The 14,863-nt window shown below is 47.2% G+C and overlaps 2 long non-coding RNA genes across 9 annotated transcripts in view; one reads left to right on the forward strand and one right to left on the reverse strand.

Annotated features, from left to right (window-relative positions):
• LOC109497398 overlaps nt 1–14,863 on the reverse strand; it is a 103,114-nt gene that overhangs the window by 6,666 nt on the left and 81,585 nt on the right. For 6 of the 8 annotated variants that reach the window (XR_002740435.2, XR_002740434.2, XR_006594099.1 and 3 more), the window contains exons 3-5: nt 7,961–8,083; nt 7,537–7,601; nt 5,373–5,483 (exon numbers count right to left, since the gene is read on the reverse strand). This is a non-coding gene — a long non-coding RNA (uncharacterized LOC109497398). The remainder of the gene's footprint in view (nt 1–5,372; nt 5,484–7,536; nt 7,602–7,960; nt 8,084–14,863) is intronic. The other 2 variants (XR_006594100.1, XR_006594102.1) reach the window with 2 other exon arrangements.
• On the forward strand, nt 2–5,518 carry LOC123383833. The gene is made up of 2 exons (XR_006594103.1): nt 2–844; nt 5,282–5,518. It is a non-coding gene; the product is annotated as an uncharacterized LOC123383833 (long non-coding RNA).

The raw sequence follows: 14,863 nt of genomic DNA on the forward strand, positions 1-14,863 counted from the left end.
CGCTCGCTCGCTCCCTCTTTCTCTCTCTCTGCCCTTCTCCTGCTTGCTCTTCGTGTCTCTTTCAAAATCAGTGAAAATTTTAAAAACTGAAAAAAATAAAAGAATTAAGAATGAAAGTGTCCCGTAATAATTGAATAAGCATGTAAAACTTAATACAGGTGAAATGCAAAATTCTTCAGTTATACTCAGAAAAATTATCTGTACAAAGATGGGTTAGGAAAAGACCTGGTTAGGAGTCCAAATGAAGAGAGACCTTGGGTAAAAAGCAGGAGCATTTCGCTCTTGAAGGTCAGCCTACATTTTAATCCACGCTCTGTCACTAAGAAAGGAGTTGAATCAGCTAGCACTTCCGAGCCTCCGTTGCCTCAAATGTAAAACGGGATGATCGCCGCACCTCTTCTGGAGGATGTTGAATGCCTTAAATGAGATGCCGCATGGAGAGGGCTCGGCTGGTACCAGCACCGGAAAAAGGAACCAGCCTGTAGCGAATGCTACATGAAGGTCAGCCTCTGGGGTGGCCCCCGTTATCCCCACCCTCTACCAGGGCTGGTCTGTGGCCAATAGGGTGTGGCAGAATTGACGGTACGTCACTTCCGAGATGAGGTCACAAAAGACACTGAGGCCCGGCATCATTCACCCTGGAGGAAGCCGCGCCATGAGGACAGGCCCCGTGGCGAGGAGCCAGAGCCCCTGCCAGCAGCGTGCGAGGGAGCTCGGAAGTCTCTCCCGTGCCAGATCCGAGTCTGCAGCCCCAGCCAACATCTTGACCACAGACTCCGGAAAGACCCTCAGCTGGAGCCACCCCCACAAGCCACTCTTAGATTCCTGATCCTGAGAAACGGAGGTGATGAATGTTGGTTTCAGTGGCTAAACTTGGGGGGAATTCGTTGTACGGCGTTAGATAATTAATGCAGCAAGCGCTTACCAATCATTAGCTTGCATTTTTCCAAAATTAACCCAGGTTTCTGCTGCTTGACCACTAATACAGAACATCAGTGACTACTAAAAAAAACAAAAAAAACAAATGCAAAATTCTGGTGGGCTGTGGGTCCTGTTCACGGGAAGCAGCATCCGTTCCGCATGTGAGAGCACTTTGCTGGGGACCTGTTTTAGCAGACGTTTTGACAAAGTGGAGAGGACAGAATTTGAAATCCTACCATTTAAGAAACAAGCAAAGGAACTGGATAGCACATTGCTTCAAAGACATGAAAACTGAGGGGCGTTGCAAGGTTTAGAAGTAGGTCACGTACAAAGGGGAAGAGGAGATATGCTTCTGTCGCTTTAGAAGTCCAATCGCTGAGGTTCGAGTTACGTCAAAAAAGGTGCAGGTGCCTGGGTGGCTCAGTCAGTTGAGCGTCCAACTCTCGATTTGGGCTCAGGTCGTGATGCCAGGGTCGTGGGATCAAGCTCCATGTGAGGCTCCATGCTGAGTGTTTAGCCTACTCAAGATTCTGTCTCTCTACCCCTCTCCCCCGCTCATTCTAACAACAACAACAAAACTGTATTGGGGCAACTAGGTGTCTCAGTCAGTTAAGTGTCCAACTCTCGGCTTCGGCTCAGGTCACAATCACCTGGGATCAAGCCCCACACTGGGCTCCACACTGGCAGCACGGAGCCTGCTTGGGATTCTCTCTCTCCCTCTCCATCCCTCCCTCACTCATGCTGTCTCTGTCTCTCAAAATAAATAAACTTTAAAAAAAAAAAGACCAGGGATTATGTTTAAAAGAAAAAAAAAAGTGTTGAGGCACAGGGGTGGCTCAGTCAGTTAAGCATCCAACTTTGGCTCAGGTCATGAACTCGCTGTTGGTGAGCTCGAGCCCCCTGTCAGCTCAGAGCCTGAAGCCTGCTTCTGATTCTGTGTCTCTCTTTCTGCCCCTCCCCCACTTGCACACTCTCTCCAAAAAATAATAAACGTTAAAAAAAATTTTTAAAAGATGTAAACTCAAGAACTTTCTAATCTCTGAGATGTCCAGCAATGGAGGCGCGTGCCCCCTCAGAGGGCCACTTCCTGGAGGTGGGCCAGGTTCCAGCCAAGGCTGCTGACCGCCAGTCAGACCCATGGGCTCGCCTCTGGGCTGCCCATTACAGTGGCCGATTCTAAGCCCCTGTCCCCTCTAAGCATAGCCAAATCCCTCTAGAAACAGAACATTTAATCGGTTATTCTCACACGCTGTTATTTTTATACTCAGATCCAATGCCCATCTGTCGTGCGTCTGAATACCCACGTCTTTGGCTGACTCATTAATTCGGTGCCACTACAGGGTCCTCACTCCCATCCCCCCTGCCAGGCAAGACCCACTTGTCTCCCATCTGACCACGTTACAGCTTCCTTTCGTTTTTTGCCAGATGAACGTTGATCTTTGGCTCATAATCATGCCAATTCTTGTAGAGCTGCCAACATTGCTTTTACTTATGAGTCTGGGGGCATTTTCCTAAACCTAAAAGGAGCATGACTACGTTTCCACACGTGTTATGGACCAAGTCGTGTCCCCTTAAAAGTTCTGTGTTGGAAGTCCCCCCCTCCACCTCAGAATAGGACTAGACTCAGAAAGAGGCCTTTGAAGAGGTAATTAAGGTAAAATGAAGTCCTAGGGGGTGGGCTGTAATCCCAGATGACTGGTGTCCCTAGAAGAAGAGGAAATTCGGACACAGTCACAAAGGAGAGACCATGTAGGGTCCGGTGGGAGGGCAGCCATCTGAACTAAAGGAGAGGCCTCAAGAAACCAAACCCGCTGACACCTTGGTCTTAGACCGCTAGCCTCCAGAACTATGAAGAAAAGACACTTCTGTTGGTTAAGCCGTCCAACCTGTGGTACTGTGCTAGGGTGGCCCTAGCTGACGGATGCAATGTACTAATCCCTCCTTCCATAAAGGGGCTGATCTCTGTCCAGGAGACCGCTGCCTGCGCCTCTCAAAACACCGGGCATGCCCCCTGAGCCCACTCACATGCCGGGCCCCTTTTGAGAATGTCCTAGGGCTTTCTCATTCCTCCAGGTGTTACTTATGATCACGCTTCCTCTCTGACTGCTTGGCGCCCGGCTTCTCCACCAAAATGTACGGGTGAAAGTATAGCAGGAATTGTCTCAACAGTGTAGGGGCGCCAGGGTGGCTCAGTTGGTTAAGGGTCTGACTCTTGACTTCAGCTCAAGTCATGATCTCACGGTTTGTGAGTCTGCGCCCCGCATCAGGCTCTCTGCTAACAGTGCGGAGCCTGCTTGAGATTGTTTCCCTCTCTCTCTGCCCCTCCCTCCCTTGCTCTCTGTCTCAAATTAAAAAAAAAAAATTTTTTTTTAAATAGTGTATAAGGACATAAGAACATACATTCTGAATTCCAAAAATCTAGAAGAGGTGCTCTTAAGACTTAATAAAATATTTGTAGATGACATCACCTTAATATGAAGTTCATTTTGATATAAGTAGCTTCTTTTAAGATTCTTTCTAGCTTCAATTTTTACAAAGGCTTGTGCTAAGATTTAGGTTCAAGATACATACTTTCAGCCCCTCCAAACGTTAACATACCTGCATCAGTCAGGACCCTTGGTTGCGTGAGAAACGCAACTCAACTAAGCTCAGTCAAAATGGAGAATTTAGTGCAAGGGACGTGGAATTAGAAGAAGGCCGGCATTGTGACTGGGCTGCAGGAACTCTGACGAGGCCAGTCTGAAGAGAAGAGCCTCCCGCAGCCTGAGGACACAAGGTAGGCTTCCTGGAGGAGGCGGCACCCACCATCGACCCCCCTTGCACGATCCAGGGAAACAGACTGGCGCACCCAGAAGCAGCCGCGGCCGCCTAGAGGAGCCCGGCTGCGAGCTTGGGCGGCCCACTACTATGCGAGCCGGCGCTGGCACTGCTTTCTCACATTCTGCCTTTCTCAGTTGTGAGTCGTGTCCGCTAAAGAGCGGGGGCCACTCTCCACGAGCAAGGATAGCATCTGGGCTCCACTTCTTAATACTGGAGGAGGAAGTGATGGCAGGTAGAAAAGGAGAGTCGCCAGATGCCTCCTGGCTCATCCCTGCACATCCTTCAGCTTCAACAGCCCTTCCCCAGAGCGGTGGTCTCTGTTTTCCACGTACGTCTAGCTTCCCTAGGACGTGCCTCCATGGCAACCTGGACTTCTCCAAAGACTTGCGAACTCTTGAAGTTAATTACCCGCTTGATTCCCATTAGACCACAAATCCCCAGGTAGCAGGGACTGTCCGCTAAATTCTAGTTCTCTCCTCAGTGCCTAGCTAAGGGGGCTCTATATGAAAGACACTCAACTAGGTTTGCCGACAGGTAAGAAAACAGAGCTGACTCTGTATCAGCTCCACTCTACTCGGCCCAAATCCAGTAGCTGAAGGTAACACAGCCAAGGACACGTGAGCCCCTAACACGTAGAAGCCTAATCCTGGGCCAGTCTTCATGCATCTCCATCTGCTTTGGTCAAGTGGTCAAGTATAGCACCGTTGCCATTGGGGTTTTGAGATCGTCCGGAGAATTGGGCATGACCCTTTCTGTGCCGTGGAGAGGTTACAAAAGGAGAAGGAGGAGGAGGAGGAAGAAGAGGAAGGTGCAGAAGGAAACTAGAAGAAAAGAACATTGGTCCTAGAACTGGGAGGTCAAAGAGATCTATCACCTACAATGAAGGGAACAGCATCTCATGAGCTGGAACTCTTTGATGACGGAGGACTTTCCTTAAAAGTGAGCCATTTTCCAGAACCTCTGGTTTTTCAAGGTCCAAAATAAGTCAGGGTTTGCCTCGCCCCTTTCTTTTCTAATTTTTAAAATATTTTTGATAGAGCGTGAGTGGGGGAGGGGCAGAGAGAGAGGGAGACACAGAATCCGAAGCAGGCTCCAGGCTCTAGCTGGCAGCACAGAGCCCGACGTGGGGCTTGAACTCACGGACGGCGAGATCATGACCCGAGCTGAAGTCGGACGCTTATATGCACCTGAGCCACCCAGGCGCCCCTGCCTCTCCCCTTTCTGTATTCACCTACCATCTTGTACGATTCTCTGGCATAGCCTATGATAGTCATCAAAGTGTCCATCTGCTCGAGTCGACAAAGACTGTGTCATGTAAATGTGTGCATAGATATCTCCACCCCTCAGGGCCTATTTAAAATGTTTTTCACAGTTTCAAGGCTTAATAAATAGGATACTGATACTCTGTGGATGGAAAAGAAGACAACAGCACCAGAGATCGCAGGGCGTGTGTGTTCTATCTGACTTTAGATGACCCTTTATTCTAGGCTGTACCATCAGGGCATAAATAGGTTTCTTCCCATTCATTGCTCTCTTCCAGGCATATGGATGATCTCATATCATCGTTGTAATATAAGTGCTATGAGCCTCATTTTACAAAGCCTGAGACCCAAAAAGGTAAAATGCCTTACCCAAAGGAAAGTGTCAGAATCCGAAGTTGTCAGCAGGGCCGTGTGACTGTCCCACTCCAGGCTCTACGTTTCCATGCTGGACTTTCTCTTCCTCTCTGCCAACCTACCATCCTGCCACGGGATTAAAATAAAGAGTGAAAGCTGAAGAATGTTCTAGCAAAGTATTTTGCACACAGTAGTTTCTCCACATATATTTCTTGGTTCAAGTGTAAGGGCTTGTCCCTTGCTAACACCTTCATCTTGCTAAGCAGATTCAGGGGCAGAGCCGCACCACGGAAGGAGGGTTCGGTCTCACTCGTCCAAGAAGGACGAAGAAGACTGTTTCCCAGAGGGCACCACTCTGTTGGATGCACAATATGGAAGACCCACAAAGCAACTAAACTACCGCTTGGTTTTGCGCTCGCTTTCTTCATTACACAACAGCAACCACACTCCTATCTGAACTACCTCTGATTCCCCGCCACCTGACCTGCAGATGACCCTGTATTCAAGGCTGCACCTTTCACACGGTTAGGGTACTCCTTCAAGATCGCTGGAAACAGACGCCAGTTTTCTTCCCAAAGTGCTTCTTATATTCATTTAATATAGAAAAATGACTTTAATAACGTCAGCAGCCTGGTCACGGGCAGTAGCCACAGCTAAGATTTTATGAAGATCATTTTTCTTTGCGGCCACAAAAATAATGGAAACTTCATTTTTTTTTTTTTTTTTCACTAACAAATGGTGAGGTTCCTGAATGGAAGAGACATACTGACCTCTGGAGACTTGAGCTAAGATTTCTGCCCCCACCCCCCCCCACAGCCCCCGAAATGCATTTTGAGTCCATCTGAGATTCAGAGAGCAGAGAGTTCCTCTTCCAACAGTTCCAGAACATTCTCTCTGTGGACAGTGATTGGCATAAACTGGTTTATATGCACACTTGGAGCCACTGGATGGGAGTCAGTCCCATGCAAACCACACAGATTGAGAGTGAGAAGGTGGCTGTGCTTAGGAGGAGGTGTTAAAGTGAATACATTTTTTAATACATTTAAATAACCTGTATAAATTTCCAAAAGAACCGTACGTTCCCCAAGAATTTTCCACAGTCTACCTCCTCACTTGCCAGACTAGTGTTCTAGGTACTATACTGGGCAGAAGCATTTAAATAAAAATGAATAAGACAGTCCCTGCCCTCAAGAAACTAAGTAGAGTTTCTCTCAGAGGGAAACTGGTCAGGTACAGAGAAACTCTCCTGGTCTGTTTCAAACAGGAAATTTAACCCAGGCAAGTATGGGACAAAGATGCTCTAAAGGCTGGAAGAGCGAAGGGGAGAATGAGGGAGACTGGAGAGGCAAAAGGGAGGCAGGGGGACACCCAGAGAGGAGAAGGTTCCAGCATCTCTGGGCAGCTGTGCTCCACCAGAGGGTGTGAGCCGCCATCTTGCTGCGAGGCCGCAGCAGTCAGTTCTGGATGTGCCGAAGCTGTGGAGCTGCCGAAAGGTGCTCCTGGCATCTGAAACTGCTCCAACCTGCTACCACTGGAGCGGCAGCACGGGCAGCCACGACAAACGCCAGCTGAGCTGGCGACCCCCGTGGCGTTGGAGCCAGAGGTCAGGAGATTCTCTCTTCCTCCTGCCTTCTGATCTCCCGGTTGTGTTTTTTGTTTTCAGTTAAGTTTATTTATTCATTTTTGAGAGTGAGAGAGGGTGGGGGAGAGGCAGAGAGAGAATCCCAAGCAGGCTCCGCACGGTCAGCACAGAGCCTGACGCGGGGGGCTCGAACTCACGAAGTGTGAGATCATGACCCGAACCAAGATCACGAGTCAGATGCTTAACTGACTGAGTCACCCGGGCGCCCCCACCCTTCCCCCGTTGTGCTTTCTATTGGCAGGGCATAAGAACGTGGCCCAAAATAGAGCCTAGGGACTATAGTTTGCCGACTTCCAGCCCCAACAAAGGGCAGAGGGCAGACGCGGGGCTGAGAGACAACAGGTAAATACCAGCACCCACAGTGCAAGCAGATTGCTAACAAAAGAGGAAACGTATGAAATGCCACAGGAGTGTGTAAGTAAATCATCCCACCCACATACGGGCTGGGGAAAACCACCGGAGCCAGTTCTGGAAAGATACATATAGTCTGGTGGTTTAGCCATTTATGTATCCCTTCGTTCAGCAAGTGTTACGTACCAAATAAAGGGGCGAGAGGCTTCAAGTAGAGGCAGCAGCTTGTGTGAGACGAAATGAGGTCTGTCCTATAAAGGAAATGCACCGTGTGAGGTGAGAAGGTGAAAGTGAAGGCCACACAGGCCACGCTGGGGGGTCTGAAGTGTGCCCAGGGGGTGGGAGGAGTCCTGAAGGATTTTGGTCAGGGAATGACATGGTCAGACTAACCTATGTTCTGGAGAAAGTATTTTAGGAGGGACTAGATCAGGACGATCCCTATACGCCCCTGAGGGCAGTGGTAACAAGGCAGCCACGAGACCAGCATCTGGGACTCGGACACCCTTAGGGTCGATCAGAGCACCCTTCATGCAGGGCTCCCCACCTTACACAGGAGTTCCGTCCCACTTGGGGGAAGCCGTGGTCCAACTCACTCTGACACTGCACATACCATGAAGATGTCCCACTTGAGAGTATTTATAAATGGAGAATTCAGTATATTTAGGAAGCAACATAGATCCTTGGAAACAAGTTCAAGGCTGACATGGCTGGTGACACGCATGTCCATCAAAGCCTGAGAAGTGAGAGAAAAGATGTGAGAGGTACACTCGGTCCCCCGCCAGCCCCACGCCTCCTCATGCCTACCCGGCTGCTGCAATTGGTCATGATTTTTTTTAAATAGGAATGAAATAGAAAAGAAAGTGTATTGGGGCACCTGGTTGGCTCAGTCGGTTAAGTGTCCAACTTCAACCTTAGGTCATGACCTCACAGTTTGTGAGTTTGAGCCCCGCATCAGGCTCTGTGCTGTCAGCTCAGAGCCTGGAGCCTGCTTCGGATTCTGTGTCCCCCTCTCTCGCTGCCCTTCCCCTGCTCTCTCTCTCTCTAAATAATTATAAAAAGAAAATAATTACAAGCATTCCCAAAATACAAGAAATCATTAGGGAACCCAAAACTGTACATTTCACTTGCATTCACATCTCCCCCTAATGCATTTTATAGTCAGATGAAGAAAAATGTAAGAGAACAGATGATTTATAATTAAATATGGGGCGCCCGGGTGGCTCAATCGGTTAAGCATCTCACTCTTGATTTCTGCTCAGGTTGTAATCTCACAGTTCTTGAGTTCAAGCCCCGCATCGGGCTCTGTGCTGACAGCTCAGAGCTTGGAGCCTGCTTCGGATTCTGGGTCTCCCTCTCTCTCTGCCCCTCCCCAACTTGTGCTCTGTCCCTCCCCTCCCTCTCTTTCAGAGATAAAGACATTAAAAAAAAAGCTTCTGCACAGTGAAGGAAACAATCAACTAAATTAAATGGCAACCTACAAGATGGGAGAAGATATTTGCAAATGACAGATCTAATAAAGGGTTAGGGTGCAATGTATATAAAGAACTTATAGGGGCGCCTGGGTGGTTCAGTCGGTTCAGCATCCAGCTTCAGCTCAGGTCATGATCTCATGGTTTGGAAGTTCAAGCCCCATGTTGGGCTCTGCGCTGACAGCTCAGAGCCTGGAGCCTGCTTCGGATTCTGCATCTCTCTCTCTCTCTCTCTCTGCCCTGCCCTGCTCATGCTCTGTCTGTCTCTCTCTCTCCCCCTCTCTCAAAAATAAACATTAAAAAAAAATTTTTTAAGGAAAGAAAGCATATATAAGGAAAACATACAGCTCACTTCCATTATCAGTTTACATTCATAGGAGAACTTCTGGAGTCATTTAAGGATGGATGATGGAACAACACATAGCCACCACATTTATCTTCAGGGAACCGATGCTCGCCTTCAGAAGGCTGGCATCCTCCTTTGAATGGTAACACCAACATGCGCTAACCAGAACACCAACCTGGAACTAGAGAAAGCTGGTGCTCTGCACCCTCCCCTGCTAGAATTCCCCGACAACAGACATCTACCTCACACTTCCAGGGCTGAGGGAGCAAGTCCAGCGGGCACGGCCTACGCCCCACCAGCGCTGCCTACGACGCCTGAGGGGGGACAGGGTCAAGGGTGATCAGGCCGGTGGGCTCTTGGCCAAGGCAGAGAAATCACTTTTAAGCCCATGACAGAAGCAAGAAGGGGGAGAATTGGGAGATTGAACTGCTTCAAATTTGAGGTGAAAAAATCTGAGCAGACTAGCGGATGGGATGAGACAGACAAGGAGGGATACAGACCAAAACTGGCTCCGTGGACTCATCGCAAAGTGCAGGCCTCTGCCCCGATGCCACTCCTGTGTATTCCTGCCGTGCGCCAGGGGGGTCTAAGTGTGACATCCATTGTTGCTGGCTTTTGCAAATGTTTTACTACACACGTTTGCAAACATGTGCAAAAAGAGGGAGTTGATAGTCCTTAAGTGCTCATTACCCAACTTCAATAATTATTCTTAGTCCACCTGTTTCTTCTGTATACCCCCTCGGCTCCCTACACCAGATAATTTTAAAGAAGTATTACACATATTATTTCATTCATAAATACTTATATACATGTCATGAGTTTTTATTTTAAAGTTTATTTTAAAGTTTTAAAGGGGCAGAGAGAGAGGGAAAGCAAGAATCCCAAGCAGACTCCACATTGTCAGCCCAGAGCCTGACGTGGGGCTTGATCTCAGGAACCGTGAGATCATGACCTGAGCCGAAATCAAAAGTCAGACGTTTAACCATTGACTGAGCCACCCAGGCTCCCCCATGAGCTTTTTAATACCAAGACTACAATCTCATATCTAAAAAATTAATAATTTCATAATTACAAATATTCACTCAGTGGTCACACTAGCCTAATGGTCTTAAGGTTTTTGTTGTTTTGTTTTTTACAGTTTGTTCACATCATGAGCCAAATAAGTCACACTGATGTTTCCTAACTCCTTTTTAATCTATACGTTCCCCTCCGCTTTTTTTTTTCTATGAGGAATTTATTTGCTGATAGTTTTCAATAAGTCTTCCTTCCAGTCATAAAAGCAAGTGCATATGGGCATTGAAGAAAGCTTGAGAAATGCCAAAATTCATCATTGTTTTTAAAATCACCCTAAGTTGGAATCCCAGTATCCAACTTCATCAACATTTTGGTATGCTTTCCTTCCTAATGGAGTTTGAGGTAAAGACTAAACAGAAAGAAAAAATAACACCACTGCAGAGAGATCGATCATTGGCGTCTTACCCACTCCAGTGGAATATAGATCTCTGTGGCACTGTGCCCTTACAATAAATCCTCAGCTCCTACAACATGCCTGTTTTTAAGATTTCTGAAACATAATACCAGATTGCCCTCCAGAAAGACTACCAACCTGTTCCCTCGCCAGCAGTGTTTGGGAGCACGAACATCATCTTCAGTGGCTGGTGGGACTAGACTAGAAAATGGCTTGGTTTGGAAAGACCAGGGAAGCCCTCTGGAAGCTTAGGGATGTCAGGAGGGCAGGAAGTGAGCCCTGGGGGAGACAGACAGGAAGGTAGGCCGTCCTCAGGAACAGAGGGTACCACCAGCCTCTCACACAGCCATGTGAAGATGGTCTACTGAGCCAGGAGGTGTCCACAGTCCAACAGAAACCTTTGTAAGCAGTGGAAGGGGACGACTACTGGAGAATTCCGCTGACATAGCCTACAGGAACAGCGCTTTCTCAACAACGGGGACTTAAAGCCCTTTCATCAGCCAGTCCATTCACCTCGAGCTTTCCTGAGGGTGCAAACCAAACTCTGTCTGTCCTTGAACACCATTTGCTTTGGGGGTTTTACCCTAGTTCCTGTCTGAATTTCTAATAAAGAGGACATGCCAATTTCCTCATGAAAACGTGTTAGGTTGGTTTCATCTCCTGACCAGGATCTCCTCGCCAGGATACTGACTTTTAGAGTAGTGACTATGTTACGTCTACTTTTTTCACATGGCTTTGCAAGCTCACGAGTAGTGGAGGCTTACCCAAAAACAGTCTTTAATTTTGGAAACTTCATAAAAATAACTTCGCCCAGGTCCTTAAAAAGGAATAAAGCATGATTCCTGCCTTCCAAAAGTTTAGAAAGTCCTCTAAATATATACAGCATGTAATCGACTAAGATGAAATTTGAGAAAGAGAGTCCAACAACCCAAGTAAGAAACAGACATAGAAGCGATTCACCAAAAAGCAAGACAAAGGGCAAAAGGATAGAAAAAGCCCAATGTCACTAATATGTTGGTAGATGCAATGAAATATACTCAGGCTGTTGGCAAGGTACTGAGAACAGATACATTTATATACTGTAGGTTGGAGGTGTAAATTGTCACAGTTTTTTGGAAGGTAATTTGGCAACATTAACTAAAATTAAAAATACAGTCTCATCACAGTAATTCAACTTGTAGATGTCTATCCTAGAGAACTTCTCACACTTGTGCACAAAAAAGCACGATCAGTGATGGTCACTGTGAATGTCCATCAGTAAAGGCCTGCCTGATCCATGGTTCGTGTTCTGGAATTCTAGAGAACAGCCCCGGCACTTAAACAGAGCAATCTCTAAAGTAGACCAATCTCTGGGACACATTATAAAGTGTAAATAAACAAGGTACAAAGCAGTACATACAGAATGGTTCCACCCGTGTACAATAAAGCAAAGCAATCGTGTTTTTTAGGTAGGTGTGGAAGCGGTAAATGGCCAGAAATAACAGCAAGAAGTTGCCTCTCAGGTGGAGAGGGGCACTGGGGAAATAACTAGGAAGGCAATCTTTTGGCCTTGTCTGTCTATATTCTTTGTATAAGAATGTATTTATATATCGGGGCACCTGGGTGGCTCAGTCGGTTAAGCATCTGACTCTTGATTTCAGCTCAGGTCACGGTCTCAGGGTTCATGAGCTCGAGCCCCGTGTCGGGCTCTGCGCTGACAGTGCGGAGCCTGCTTGGGATTCTCTTTCTGTCTCTCTCTCTTTGTCTCTGTGTCTCTCTCAAAATAGACATATAAAAACAAAACAAAAAGGAACGTATTTATATATTACTTGGGTGACTAAGAAATACACAAAATTTTAAAGGCTCAGCAGTAGCACGACAATATCCTGACAGTCCTCAGTTTCCTTTCAGCAGTAAAGAGGGTCTACTTCTCCTCAAAAGTAAATACTCCTTATGGTTTTCCATCGTGTCATGTCTAGTAGGACCCTCAGTGTTTTACTTGACTATGAAGTAAAAACGGTCGTGTTCGTTCGTCCAACAGTTCAATGCCAAGTTCATCCTGACCTGGGAAGAACTCTGCATCGAGTGCCACTGGTTGGTGTATTAATGACACCACAAGCAAATACTTCCATCAGCTATTGTTTGGATATGTGTAGGTACCACTGTGACTTGGTGAATCTTCTATGGCATTTTCTCAGAGCCAACTCAAGCTGTGGATCTGCCATATCATCAGGTTTGTGGGTGATGTACTTTTTTTTAAGGAGGCGGCAAAACTTGGCTTGCCTTCTTTGGGAAGGCATGATTTTATTTTCTCAATCTGTGTATCTTGTGACCAGCGTTGGGAAAATTACTAGGATCGGTGATAAAAAATTATTTTAATTTTCAGCTATATTTGAAAAAGCAGAATCACGTTTCTGTCGTCTTTCTTTTAAAGAAGATGATCTAGAAAATTTCATCCACCAGACAACATCACGATATGGACCGTGATCTTCTCTTCTCAAAAGAAATCTACAGAAGATCCAGAAAGATGAACAGGAGAGGGGAAGAAAATGTTCATTCCAATACGTTGATCGTAAATAAGAATGTTGGAGGGAAGACCATTTTGCAATGATTTTCAGGAGAATATTCACGGCAGCTCTTGGTCTCAGCATATGGAAGGGTGTGCGTGTATCTAAGGTCTCTTGTTTGCTCCAGCTGCAGAAACGCTAAGCTGTTCTGTCCATTTGTGGGGTCTCCTCTCACGTACACGTCACCACCACTGACAGATAAGACACAGGCACACGGAAATACACAGAGGACAGGAATGGTCTCCAGCGTCATCCTTGCGACAATTTGTGATCTGGGAAAACAACCGGTTCTCTGCCTTCTTCAAGCACTTCATGAATGAGGGGACTTTAAAATAGAGGAAGGAGGGGCGCCAGGGTGGCTCTGTCGGTTAAGCGTCTGACTTCGGCTCAGGTCATGATCTCGCAGTTCACGGGTTCGAGCCCCACATTAAGCATCTGACTTCGTCTCAGGGCATGATCTCACAGTTTGTGGATTTGAGTCCTGTGTCGGGCTCTGTGCTGACAGCTCCGAGCCTGGAACCTGCTTCAGATTCTGTGTCTCCCTCTCCCTCTGCCCCTCCTACACTCACACTCTGTCTCTCTCTCAAAAATAAACATTTTTAATTTTTTTTTTTTTTTAAAAACAGAGGAAGGAAAAAAAGAACCACTAGTAAAAGTTTTTACAATGGCTATCACTGTGTCTCTCACATACTTTCCTTACAATATAACTGCCTTCACCACTAGAGGGTGGCAGAGGGGACCAAGGCTAGATCATAAAAATGCCATGCATTTCCACGTTGCTCTCTTAGACCTCTACCTTACCGTGCTCTGAGCGAGCCCAGGCCACGTGCATGAAGAGGCTCTGAATAAGCGGTCCAGGTGACAACCCCAGCCAAGGTCCCAGCAGATAGCCAGTATCACCCATCATGCATGTAAGTGAGGAAGGCTTCATGGTGACTTCTACCCCAGCCACCCCCAAATGCAATCCCAAATGAGAAAGGCCTTGCTGACCCCAGGCAACTCCCGGTACCATCAGAGATAATAAAATGATTGCTATTGTTTTGAGCCACTAGGTTTCTTTTTTTTTTTTTTAAGTAGTGAGAATTATACTTCTTAAGCAATTATTAGGTTGTAGACCTAAATGTATGTTAAGCATTACACATATGTTTTGTCACTTAAACTTCACAAACAGCCTATTAAAGATGGTGGGTGTTGGGGTGCCTGGGTGGCTCAGTCAGTTAAGCATCTGACTTCAGCTCAGGTCATGATCTCCTAGTTCGTGGGTTCGAGCCCTGCATAGGGCTCTGTGCTGACAGCTCGGAGCCTGGAGCCTGCTTCGGATTCTGTGTCTCCCTCTCTCTCTGCCCCTCCCCTGCTCATGCTCTGTCTCTCTCTGTGTCAAAAATAAATAAAAACATTAAAAAAAAAAGATGGTGGGTGTGACACAATTAAAGAATGCTACGAAGGCCACCCAACCTGGGAGCTGGCAGTCTGCGGTTCAAATCCAGGAGAGTTTAGAGCCTGACCACTCCTCTCACGATGGCCTGTCCCCTCGGAGGGTGCAAGGGAGCCCTGGAGGTTCCTGGAAGGCCACCCCATCCCAGCCTCTTGTTCCAGATGGGGAAATGGCCTGTCCAGCTTGCACAGCCAGCCCAAGACACACTTCCCCCTCAGCACTTAGGAGAAACCTGCACTAGGAACCCAA

This window comes from Felis catus, chromosome A2 (assembly GCF_018350175.1).
Source record: "Felis catus isolate Fca126 chromosome A2, F.catus_Fca126_mat1.0, whole genome shotgun sequence".
Taxonomy (NCBI): Eukaryota; Metazoa; Chordata; class Mammalia; order Carnivora; family Felidae; genus Felis; species Felis catus.